Genomic DNA, 11337 nt, shown 5'->3' on the forward strand with positions numbered 1-11337 from the left:
TCATTTATTTCTGCTCTGATCTTTATGATTTCTTTCCTTCTACTAACTTTGGGTTTTGTTTGTTCTTCTTTCTCGAGTTCCTTTAGTTGTAAGGTTAGGTTGTTTGAGATTTTTCTTGTTTCTTGAGGAAGGATCGTATTGCTATAAACTTCCCTCTTAGAACTGCTTTTGCTGCATCCCATAGGTTTTGGATTGTCGTGTTTTCATTGTCATTTGTCTCTAGGTATGTTCTGATTTCTTGTTTGATTTCTTCAGTGATCTCTTGGTTATTTAGTAACGTATTGTTTAGCCTCCATATGTTTGTGTGTTTTATGTTTTTTTCCCTGTAATTTATTTCTAATCTCATAACGTGTGGTTGGAAAAGATGCTTGATATGATTTCAATTTTCTTAAATTTACTGAGGCTTGATTTGTGACCCAAGATGTGATCTATCCTGGAGAATGTTCTGTGTGCACTTGAGAAGAAAGTGTAGCCTGCTGTTTTTGGATAGAATGTCCTATAGATATCCATTAAATCTATCTGGTCTGTTGTGTCATTTAATGCTTGTGTTTCCTCATAAGTTTTCTGTCTGGATGATCTGTCCATTGGTGTAAGTGAGGTGTTAAAATCCCCCACTATTATTGTGTTACTGTCGATTTCCTCTTTTATAGCTGTTAGCATTTGCCTAATGTATTGAGGTGCTCCTGTGTTGGGTACATATATATTTATAATTGTTATATCTTATTCTTGGATTGATCCCTTGATCATTATATAGTGTCCTTTCTTGTCCCTTGTAACATTCTTTATTTTAAAGTCTATTTTATCTGTTATGAGTATTGCTACTCCAGCTTTCTTTTGATTTCCATTTGCATGGAATATCTTTTTCCATCCCCTCACTTTCAGTCTGTTGTGTCCCTAAGTCTGAAGTGGGTCTCTTGTAGACAGCATATAGATAGGTTTTGTTTTTGTATCCATTCAACCAGCCTGTGTCTTTTGTTTGGAACATTTAATTCATTTACATTTAAGGCAATTATCGATATGTATCTTCCTATTACCATTTTCTCAATTGTTTTGGGTTTGTTTTTGTAGGTCCTTTTCTTCTCTTGTGATTCCCACTTAGAGAAGTTCCTTTAGCATTTGTTGTAGAGCCGGTTTGGTGGTGCTGAATTCTCTTAGCTTTTGCTTGTCTGTAAAGCTTTTGATTTCTGCATCAAATCTGAATGAGATCCTTGCTGGGTAGAGTAATCTTGGTTGTAGGTTCTTCCTTTTCATCACTTTCAGTATATCGAGCCACTCCCTTCTGGCTTATAGAGTTTCTGCTGAGAACTCAGCTGTTAACCTTATGGGGTTCCCTTGTATGTTATTTGTCATTTTTCCCTTTTTGCTTTTAATAATTTTTCTTTGCCTTAATTTTTGTCAGTTTGATTACTATGTGTCTTGGCATGTTTCTCCTTGGGTTTATCCTGCCTGGGACTCTCTGCGCTTCCTGGACTTGGGTGTATTTCCTTTCCCATTTTAGGGAAGTTTTCGACTATAATCTCTTCAGATATTTTCTCTGGTCCTTTCTCTCTCTCTTCTCCTTCTGAGACCCCTATAATGCGAATGTTGGTGTGTTGAATGTTGTTCCAGTGGTCTCTTAGGCTCTCTTCATTTCTTTTCATTCTTTTTTCTTTATTCTGCTCCACAGCAGTGATTTCTACCATTCTGTTTTCCAGGTCACTTATCCGTTCTTCTGCCTCAGTTATTCTGCTATTGATTCCTTCTAGTGTATTTTTTTTAACACTTCATTTCTTTTTATTGGCAAATAATATACCATTGTATGGGTAATATCATATTTTGTTTATCTAATCATCAGTTGATGGACACTTGGGTTGTTTCTACTTTTTTCTTTTCACTGCTGAGCAGTATTCTATGATCTAGATCAGCCACAGTTTATTTACCCATTCACTCATTGAAGGACATTGAGGTGGTTTCTAGCTATGGGCTATTACAAATAAAGCTGCAGTGAACATTTGTGTACAAGTTTCTTTGTGAAAATAAGTTTTCATTTCTCTGGGGTAAATGTCCAGTGATTCCTTCTAGTATATTTTTCATTTCAGTTATTGTATTGTTCATCTCTGTTTGTTTGTTCTTTAATTCTTCTAGGTGTTTGTTCTTTAATTCTTCTAGGTCTTTGTTAAACATTTCTTGCATCTTCTTGATCTTTGCCTCCATTCTTTTTTCTGAGGTCCTGGATCATCTTCACTATCATTATTCTGAATTCTTTTTCTGGAAGGGTGCCTATCTCCACTTCGTTTAGTTGTTTTTCTGACGTTTTATCTTGTTCCTTCATCTGGTACATAGCCCTCTGCCTTTTCATCTTGTCTATCTTTCTGTGAATGTGGTTTTTGTTCCACAGGCTGCAGGATTGTAGTTCTTCTTGCTTCTGCTGTTTACCCTCTGGTGTATGAGGCTAGCTAAGAGGCTTGTGCAAGCTTCCTGTTGGGAGGGACTGGTGGTGGGTAGAGCTGGGTGTTGCTTTGGTGGGAAGAGCTCAGTAAAACTTTAATCTGCTTGTCTGCTGATGGGTGGGGCTGAGTTCCCTCCCTATTGGTTGTTTGGCCTGAGGGGACTCAGCACTGGAGGCTACAGGGTCTTTGGTGGGCTAAAGGCAGACTCTGGGAGGGCTCATCCCAAGGAGTACTTCCCAGAACTTCTGCTGCCATTGTCCTTGTCCCCACGGTGAAACAGAGCCACCCCCCGCCTCTGCAGGAGACCCTCCAACACTAGCAGATAGGTCTGGTCCAGTCTCCTATGGGGTCTGCTCCTTCCCCCTGGGTCCTGATGCGTACACTACTTTGTGTGTGCCCTCCAAGAGTGGAGTCTCTGTTTCCCACAGTCCAGTTGAATTTCTGCAATCAAATCCTGCTAGCCTTCAAAGTCTGATTCTGTGGGAATTCCTCCTCCTGTTGCCGGACCCCCAGGTTGGGAAGCCTGATATGGGGCTCAGAGCCTTCCTCCAGTGGGTGGACTTCTGTGGTATAATTGTTCTCCAGTTTGTGAGTCACCCACCCAGTGGTTATAGGATTTGATTTTATTGTGATTGTGCCCCTCCTACCGTCTGATTGTGGCTTCTTCTTTGTCTTTGTATGTGGGGTATCTTTTTTGGTGAGTTCCAGTGTCTTCCTGTTGATGATTTTTCAGCAGTTAGTTGTGATTCTGGTGCTCTCCAGTAGTTCTATTTTTTTGAAGAATTTCCATACTGTTTTCCATCCTGGCTGCACCAATTTATATTCCTATCAACAGTGCTCCAGGGTTCCCGTTTCTCCACATCCTGACCAACACTTGTTACATGTTGTCTTCTTGGTAATAGCCATTCTGACAAGTGTCAGGTGATATCTCATTGTGGTTTTGACTTGTACTTCCCTGATTATTAGTGATGTTGAGCATCTTTTCATATACCTGTTAGCCATTATGTATGTCTTCTTTGGAGAAATGTCTATTCAGGTCCTTTGCCCATTTTTTAATCAGATATTATTTTTTGTTATTGAGATGTATGAGTTGTTTATATATTTTGGATATTAACCCCTTATTGAATATATGATTTGCAAATATCTCCTCCCATTCAGTAGGTTGCCTTTTCATTTTATTGATGGTTTCCTTCACTGTGCAAAAAATTTTTGGTTTGATTAGGTCCCATTTATTTTTGCTTTTGTTGTCCTTGCCTCAAAAGATAGATCCAAAAAAGTGTTGCTAAGACAAATGTCAAAGAGCATACTGCATTTGTTTTCTTCTAGGAGTTTTATGGTTTCAGGTCTTACATTTAAGTCTTTAGTCCAAGAAAGTAGTCTGTTTCATTCATTTGCCTGTAACTGTTGAGTTTTCCTAATACCATTTTTGAGGAGACTCTCAATTCCCCATTGTATATTCTTGCTTCCTTTGTCATAGATTACCTGACCATATAAGCAAGGGTTTATTTCTGGGCTCCCTATTCTGTTCCATTGATCTATATGTCTGTTTTTGTACCAGTACCATACTCTTTTGATTACTGTAGCTTTGTAGTGTAATTTGAAACCAAAAAGTGTGATACCTCCAGCTTTTTCCTTCTTCCTCAAGATTGCTTTGGCTATTCAGGGCCTTTTGTAGTTCTGTACAAATTTTAAGATTATTTGTTCTTGTTCCATGAAAAACACCTTTGGTATTTTCATAAGTATTGCATTGAATCTGTAGATGGCTTTGTGTAGGATGGACAGTTTAACAATATTAATTCTTCCAGTCTATGAGCATTGTATATTTTTCCATTTATTTGTGTTGTCTTCAATTTATTTTATCAGTGTCTTATGGTTTTCAGAGAATAGGTCTTTCACCTCCCTTGTTACAGTTATTCCTAGGTATTTTATTCTTTTTGATGCAATTGTAAATGGGATTATTTTATTAATTTCTCTTTCTGATAATTCATTATTAGTGGATAGAAATGCAGTACATTTCTATATATTAATTTAGTATCCTGCAAAAATTTTTTTTTTTTTTTAAATTTTTTGGCTGCACTGCGTGGCTCGAGGGATCTTAGTTCCTGACCAGGGATTGAACCCATGCCCTTGGCAGTGAAAGCATGGCGTCCTAACCACTAGACTGCCAGGGAATTCCCTAGTGTCCTGAAATTTTATTGAATTATTCTAATTTTTTTGATGGAGTCTTCAGGGTTTTCTTTATACAATATCATGTCATCTGCAGATAGTGACATTTTTACTTTTTCCTTTCCAATTTGGATGCCGTTTATTTCTTTTGCTTGTCTGATTGCTATGGCTAGGACTTTTGATATTGTATTGAATAAAAGTGGTGATAGTTGGTATCATTGTCTTGTTTCTGATCTTAGAGGAAAAGCTTTCAGCTTTTCACCACTGAGTATGAGGTTAGCTGTGGGTTTGGCATACATGGCCTTTATTATATGAGATATGCCCTCTATACCCACTGTGTTGAGAGTTTTTATCATAAATGAATGTTGAATTTTGTCAAATGCTTTTTCTGCATCTATTGAGATGATCATATGATTTCTATCTTCATTTTGTTAATGTGGTGTGTCGTGTTGATTGATTTGCAGATATTGAACAATCCTTGCATGCCTGGAATAAATTCCATTTGATCATGGTGTATGATCCTTTTAATGTGTATTGAATTCAGTTTGCTAATATTTTGTTGAGGACTTTTGCATCTATGTTTATCAGGGATATTGGGCTGTAATTTTCTTTTTTTGTAGTTGTCTGGTTTTAGTATCAGGGTAATGCTGGAAGCGTGTCTTCCTCTTCAATTTTTTGGAATACTTTGAGAAGAGTAGGTATTAAGTCTTCTTTAAATGTTTGGTAGAATTCCCCTGTGAAGCCATCTGGTCCTGAACTTTGGTTTCTTGGGAAGTTTTTGATTACTGATTCAATTTTACTACTAGTAATAAGCCTGTTCAGATTTTCTATTTCTTCCTGATTCAGTCTTGGAAGATTGTATGTCTAGGAATTTATTTAGTCTAGGTTGTCCAATTTGTTGGCATATAATTTTCACAGTAGTCTCTTGTGAGTCTTTGTATTTTCTCTGGTATTGGTCATAAGTTCTCCATTTCATTTCTGATTTTATTTATTTGGGTCTTCTCTCTTTTTTTCTTGATGATCTGGCTAAAGGTTTGTCAATTTTGTTTATCTTTTTAAAGAACCAGCTCTTAGTTAGTTTCATTGATCTTTTCAATTTTTTTTAAGTCTCTATTTCATTTATTTTTGCTCTGGTCTTTTTTATTTCCTTCTTTATGCTGACTTTGGACTTTGTTTACTTTTCTTTTTCTAATTCCTTTAGATGGTAGGTTAGATTGTTTGAGATTTTCCTTGCTTATTGAGGTAGGCCTGTATCTCTATGAACTTCCCTCTTAGAATTGCTTTTACTGTGTCCCATAGATTTTGGAAAGTTGTGTTTACATTTTCATTTGTCTCAAGGTATTTTTTGATTTCCTCTTTGATTTCTTCATTCACGCATTGGTTGTTTACTAGCATGTTTTTAGCCTCCAGTGTTTGTGGGTTTTCCTTTTTTTTCAGTTTTCTTCTTATAGTTGATTTCTAGTTGATTGTGGTTGGAAAAGATGCTTGATATGATTTCATTCTTCTTAAATTTATTGAGACTTTTTTTGTGGCCTAGTTTGTGATCTATCCTGGAGAATGTTCCTTGTGTACTTGAGAAAAATGTGCATTCTGCAAATTTTGGTTAAAATGTTCTATACATATCTATTAAGTTCATCTCATCTAATATGTCCTTTAAGGCCAATGTTTCCTTATTGATTTTTGGTCTAGATGATCTGTCCACTGATGTTATTGAGGTATTAAAGTCCCCTATTATTGTATTACTGTCAATTTCTTCCTTTATGTCTGTTAAAATTTGCTTTATATATTTAGCTGCTCCTATGTTGGGTACATAAATATTTATGAATGTTATATCCTCTTTTTGGATTGATATCTTTATCATTATGTAATGCTCTTCTTTGTCTCTTGTTATAGTCTTTGTTTTAAAGTCTATTCTGTCTGGTATGAGTATTGCTACTCCAGCATTCTTTTTGTTTCAGTTTGCATGGAATGTGTTTTTCCATCCCTTCACTTTCAGTCTGTGTGTGTCTTTAAATCTGAAGTGATTCCCTTGTAGGCAGCATATAGATGGGACTTTAAAAAAAAATCCATTCAGCTACCCTGCGCCTTTTGATTAGAACATTTATTCCATTTACATTTAAAGTGATTATTCATACGTATGTACTTATTGCCATTTTATTCATTGTTTCCTGGTTGTTTTTGTAGTTCTTCTCTCTTCCTTTCTTCTTCTCTTGGTTTTTTCCCTTGTGGTTTGATAATATTCTTTAGTTTTATGTTTGGGTTCCTTTCTCTTTATTTATTGTCTATATATTATAGGGTTTTGGTTTGTGGTTATCATGAGACTCATGTATATCAATATCTATATCTATGTCTATATCTATATATATGGCAGTTTATTTTAGGCTGATAGTTACTTATGTTTGAATGCATTCTAAAAGCACTACATTTTTACTTCCCACCCACATTTTATGTTTTTGATGTTATAATTTACATCTCTTATTTTGTGTATCCCTTAACTACTTATTGTAGTTATAGTTGAAATTTCTTATAAGTACCACACACTAATCAATTTCACCACTGGAGCTACAATAGTTGAAATTTCTATTTTTGTCTTTTAACCTTCATACTAGTTTTTCAAGTGGCTGATCCTCTGCCTTTACTATATATTAACCTTTACCAGTGAGATTTTTTTCTTTCATATATTTTCTTCTAGTTATGACATTTTCTTTTCTGCTTAAAGAAGACCATTAACATTTCTTGTAAGGCTGGTTTAGTGGTGATGAACTCCTTTAGTTTTTGCATGTCTGAAAAAGTCTTTATCTCTCCTTCACTCTAAATGTTAACCTTTCTAGGTAGAGTATACTTGGTTACGGATTTTTTCCTTTCAGAACTTTAAATATATCATGCGACTCCCTTCTGACCTGTGAAATTTCTGCTGAAAAATTAGCTGATAGTCTTATGAGAGGTCCTCTGTATGTGACTTGTTGTTTTTCTCTTGCTGCCTTTAAAATTCTCTCTTTGACTTTTGCCATTTTAGTTAGGATGTGTATTGGTGTAGATTTCTTTGGGTTCATCTAGTTTGGGATTCTGTGTTTATTGGACCTGAATATCTGTTTCCTTCTCCAGGTTAGGGAAGTTTAGAGCCATTATTTCTTCTCCCTTTCTCTCTCTCTTTTCCCTTTCTGGGACCCCTAAAATGTGAATGCTAGTATGCTTGTTGTTTTCCCAGAGGTCTCATAAACTATACTCATTTTAAAAAATTCTTTTTTCTTTTTGTTGTCCTGTTTGGGTGATTTCCACTCTTCTGTCTTTCAGATCACTGATCTGTTCTTCTGTATCATCTAATCTGCTATTGATTGCCTCTAGAGTATTTTCTATTTCAGTTATTGTATTCTTCAGCTCTGATTGGTTCTTTCTTATATTTTCTAACTCTTTGCTGAAGTTCTCATAGTGTTCCTCCATTCTCTTCTGAGTTTGGTGAGCCTCTTTATGGCCATAACTTTGAACTCTTTATTGGGTAAATTATTTACCTCCATTTAATTTTTTTCTGGGGCTTTATGTTTTTCTTTAATTTGGAGCATGTTCCTTTGTCTCCTCATTTTGTTTGACTTTCTGTCTTTGTTTCTATGAATTAGATGAAACAGCTACCTCTCTTGGTCTCGAAGACATGGCCTTGTATAGGAATGTTCCCTGTGTGGACTGCATGTACCAGCTGGCTTTGGCAGGCTGGCTGGAGCTGAGTGGGTATAGACCAGGGAGGTCCTGAGGTATGCTGTGCTGGGGCTACCTTGGTGGGATGGCTGGAGTTGGGATGAGCACAGGCAGAGGTGGACCCAGGGCACACCATGCCAGGGCCACCTTGAGATGACAGCTGTAGCTGGTGTGGGCCAGGGGCCTTGGGTTCAGTGGGTCAGCCCTGGCTGGCTGGCTAGAGCACCTGGACCATATTCCCACTCTTGCCATCGAGGTGGAGGGGGAATGCAAAAAATGAGCTGTGCAGCATCTTTCCCCTGGAGGGAGTTCCAGCAGTTCCCTGCCCATTTGGCATATGTGCTAAGGTTAGTAAATGGATTTCCTTCACATCTAGTCTAGGTGTTCTTTTTTTTTTTTTTTTATTAATTAATTAATTTATTTAGGCTGTGTTGGGTCTTCATTTCTGTGCAAGGGCTTTCTCTAGTTGCGGCAAGTGGGGGCCACTCTTCATCACGGTGCGCAGGCCTCTCACTATCGCGGCCTCTCTTGTTGCGGAGCACAGGCTCCAGACGCGCAGGCTCAGTAACTGTGGCTCACGGGCCTAGCCACTCCGTGGCATGTGGGATCTTCCCAGACCAGGGCTTGAACCCGTGTCCCCTGCATTGGCAGGCAGATTCTCAACCACTGCGCCACCAGGGAAGCCCAGTCTAGGTGTTCTTTAAACTGCTGGGTTTTTTTTTTTTTTTTGCTTCAGCACAGGGTGGGCAAATCTGCACACAGGTCCCTCAGAGATATCCCTCCATATTGCAGGTCGCCATGTTGGGAGTGGGGTTTCTATCAATACTGTGTCTCTGTCTCTACTACTCATTATCTATGGGTCCTTCTATTGTTTTGTGTGTGTGTGTGTGTGTGTGTAGAAGCTGTTCAGTCAGTCCTCATTTCTTTAGGAGGAGTTTCTCTATATATTGGTATAGCTTTGGTCTGTCTATAGGAGCAGGTGAGTTCAGAGTCTTCCTACACCACCATCTTGGACCCCAAGTAGCCACTTTCACCTTTGTATCCTCAGTGTTCAGTACAGAGCCTGGAACATAGTAAGCTCAATAAATGTGTCCCTTTAAAACCCAAAGGTATGGTCCTATGAGAGCAGATCTTATGGTGGGGATGCTTTATGAATAATAGCCATTCCTAGAGAGGACCCTTCCCTAGGGTTCATCTCTGGGCTCTTTAGCTCTTTCTGTGATTCTGGGTGAGCCACCCACTACTCAGCCTGGGCTTTCTCCATAAATTTGGGGAGGGCTGACCTGCTGACTCTGTGTGGATCTTTCTGGAGGAGCCAGCATTGCTGGATCAGAGTTTAGCTTTCTGAGGTTTGTGGACCACGTCTGAAAGGTGGTTGTCAGAAGGATCACCCTGAATGTCTCTCTTGGGCTACCTGGAGCCCCTTGTCCAGGCCTGTAGACTTGGAGGCTGCTGGGGGCTGGGTCACAGCTATAAGGAGCTCTTTTCACGACGCTCCCCTGGCTCCTCCCTGGCTCTCTCAAAGTTTATGGAACAGGGTGGAGGGAACATCAAGGTAATGACATTGCCACCCCAAACCTAAGAATCATGCCTATACATGGGAAAAGGAGCCACTCTGGCCTTCTCCCCAGGAAACATCAAATCTATCATCAGTCCCGCCCACTCTAGCTCTGTTGCAGCTGGAAAGCCTCCCTGTGAACTTCCACTGGTATGAGCTGGGCTCTCCCTGAATCTCCTGTGTTCCCTGACACCTTGCTGCTGCCAGCAGTGCCCAGGTTGGCAGCACTCACTGCTGCCCACGAGCCTGAAACTCTCTTCCATCCCTGCTTCCCTTCCCACTTTGTAGCTGCCCCACTGTCTCCAGGGGTACGTTTCCAAGGTGAAGGGCTGGACAGCATGGTGATCAGGGAAAAGAGCCACAGGGAGACTGATCTCTGCATGTGGCTGCCATATAACTACATTCTTACTTTGGCTACTATGTACTTTTGCTCACCAGCTCTGGCTGCTCCCCGCACAGCAGCTTAGTGGAGCATGCAAATACTGTCCCCCAGGGTGGCCCCGGGGTGTCTTGCATCTCCAAGTCTGAAAGGTTTCTTCTCTCAGGAAGCCCACTGGGAAGAGCCCTCTTCCTCTTCTCTCTTCTTTATCAGGACACTTGGTCGGGCGGTTTTGAGGCCTCCTGCCCTTGGACACCATAGCCCATTGGTCGACAAGTCCTGTGGCATCCGCCATCGCTGTTCACTGGCTGTGTCCTCTCCTCCTCATGCCCATCACCACTTATTTCCCTCATCAGTTCACACCTGGACTCTTGCTGTGAATTCCTAGCAGGGCCTCCTCTCTCCTCCTTCCCCATCCTCTACATTCAGGTATGTTCTCCAATGTAAGTCTATTCATGTATTCATTCTTTGATTTCTTCTTGCAACAAATGTACATCAAACTCCAGCTCTGTGTACTGTTCCACGTACTGGGGGTACGGTACTCTTCTACGTACTGGGGGTATGGCCATGAGCAAGACAGACAGGTCTCCACTGTCCTTGGGCAGCTCTGTCCTATGGCCTCCAGGGGGTTTCCAGGACCCCTGGGGTGAGGGACACACCCCTCAGTTTGGTGTTAGGAACACCTCAGTATCAGCCCCAGACTATTTTGTAACCCCTTGATTTCTACCTCCTGCCTGTGCACTCAGCTCCAGCCTTGCCAGACCACTCTGCATTCTCCAAATACACCTTGCAATTTCTTTGTTCTGGAATGCCCTCCTTTGCCTTCTCCATCTACTTCATAGCCCCCAGCTCCAAAGTAACAGCTTTGGCATCCTGCCCTGTGCCGCTCGTGTGGTTGGTGCTTCCTAAAATGTATGGAGTCAAATGGGATCCATCGATTGGGAAAACCAAAAGAGAACCTTTATTTGCAAAACTGAGCAGAGAGACCTTGATTTCAACCTTCTCAAACCACCTGAGGTTCTGGAGTAAATGCTTCACTTCCTTTGTCCGTGCTTTATTCTCAGTAGGATTCTGTTTACCAGAGGTTGTCTTGGTGAGTCCTGCATATGTGTTTG

The sequence above is a fragment of the Balaenoptera acutorostrata genome, chromosome 1 (assembly GCF_949987535.1).
Source record: "Balaenoptera acutorostrata chromosome 1, mBalAcu1.1, whole genome shotgun sequence".
In the NCBI taxonomy this organism is placed as follows: domain Eukaryota; kingdom Metazoa; phylum Chordata; class Mammalia; order Artiodactyla; family Balaenopteridae; genus Balaenoptera; species Balaenoptera acutorostrata.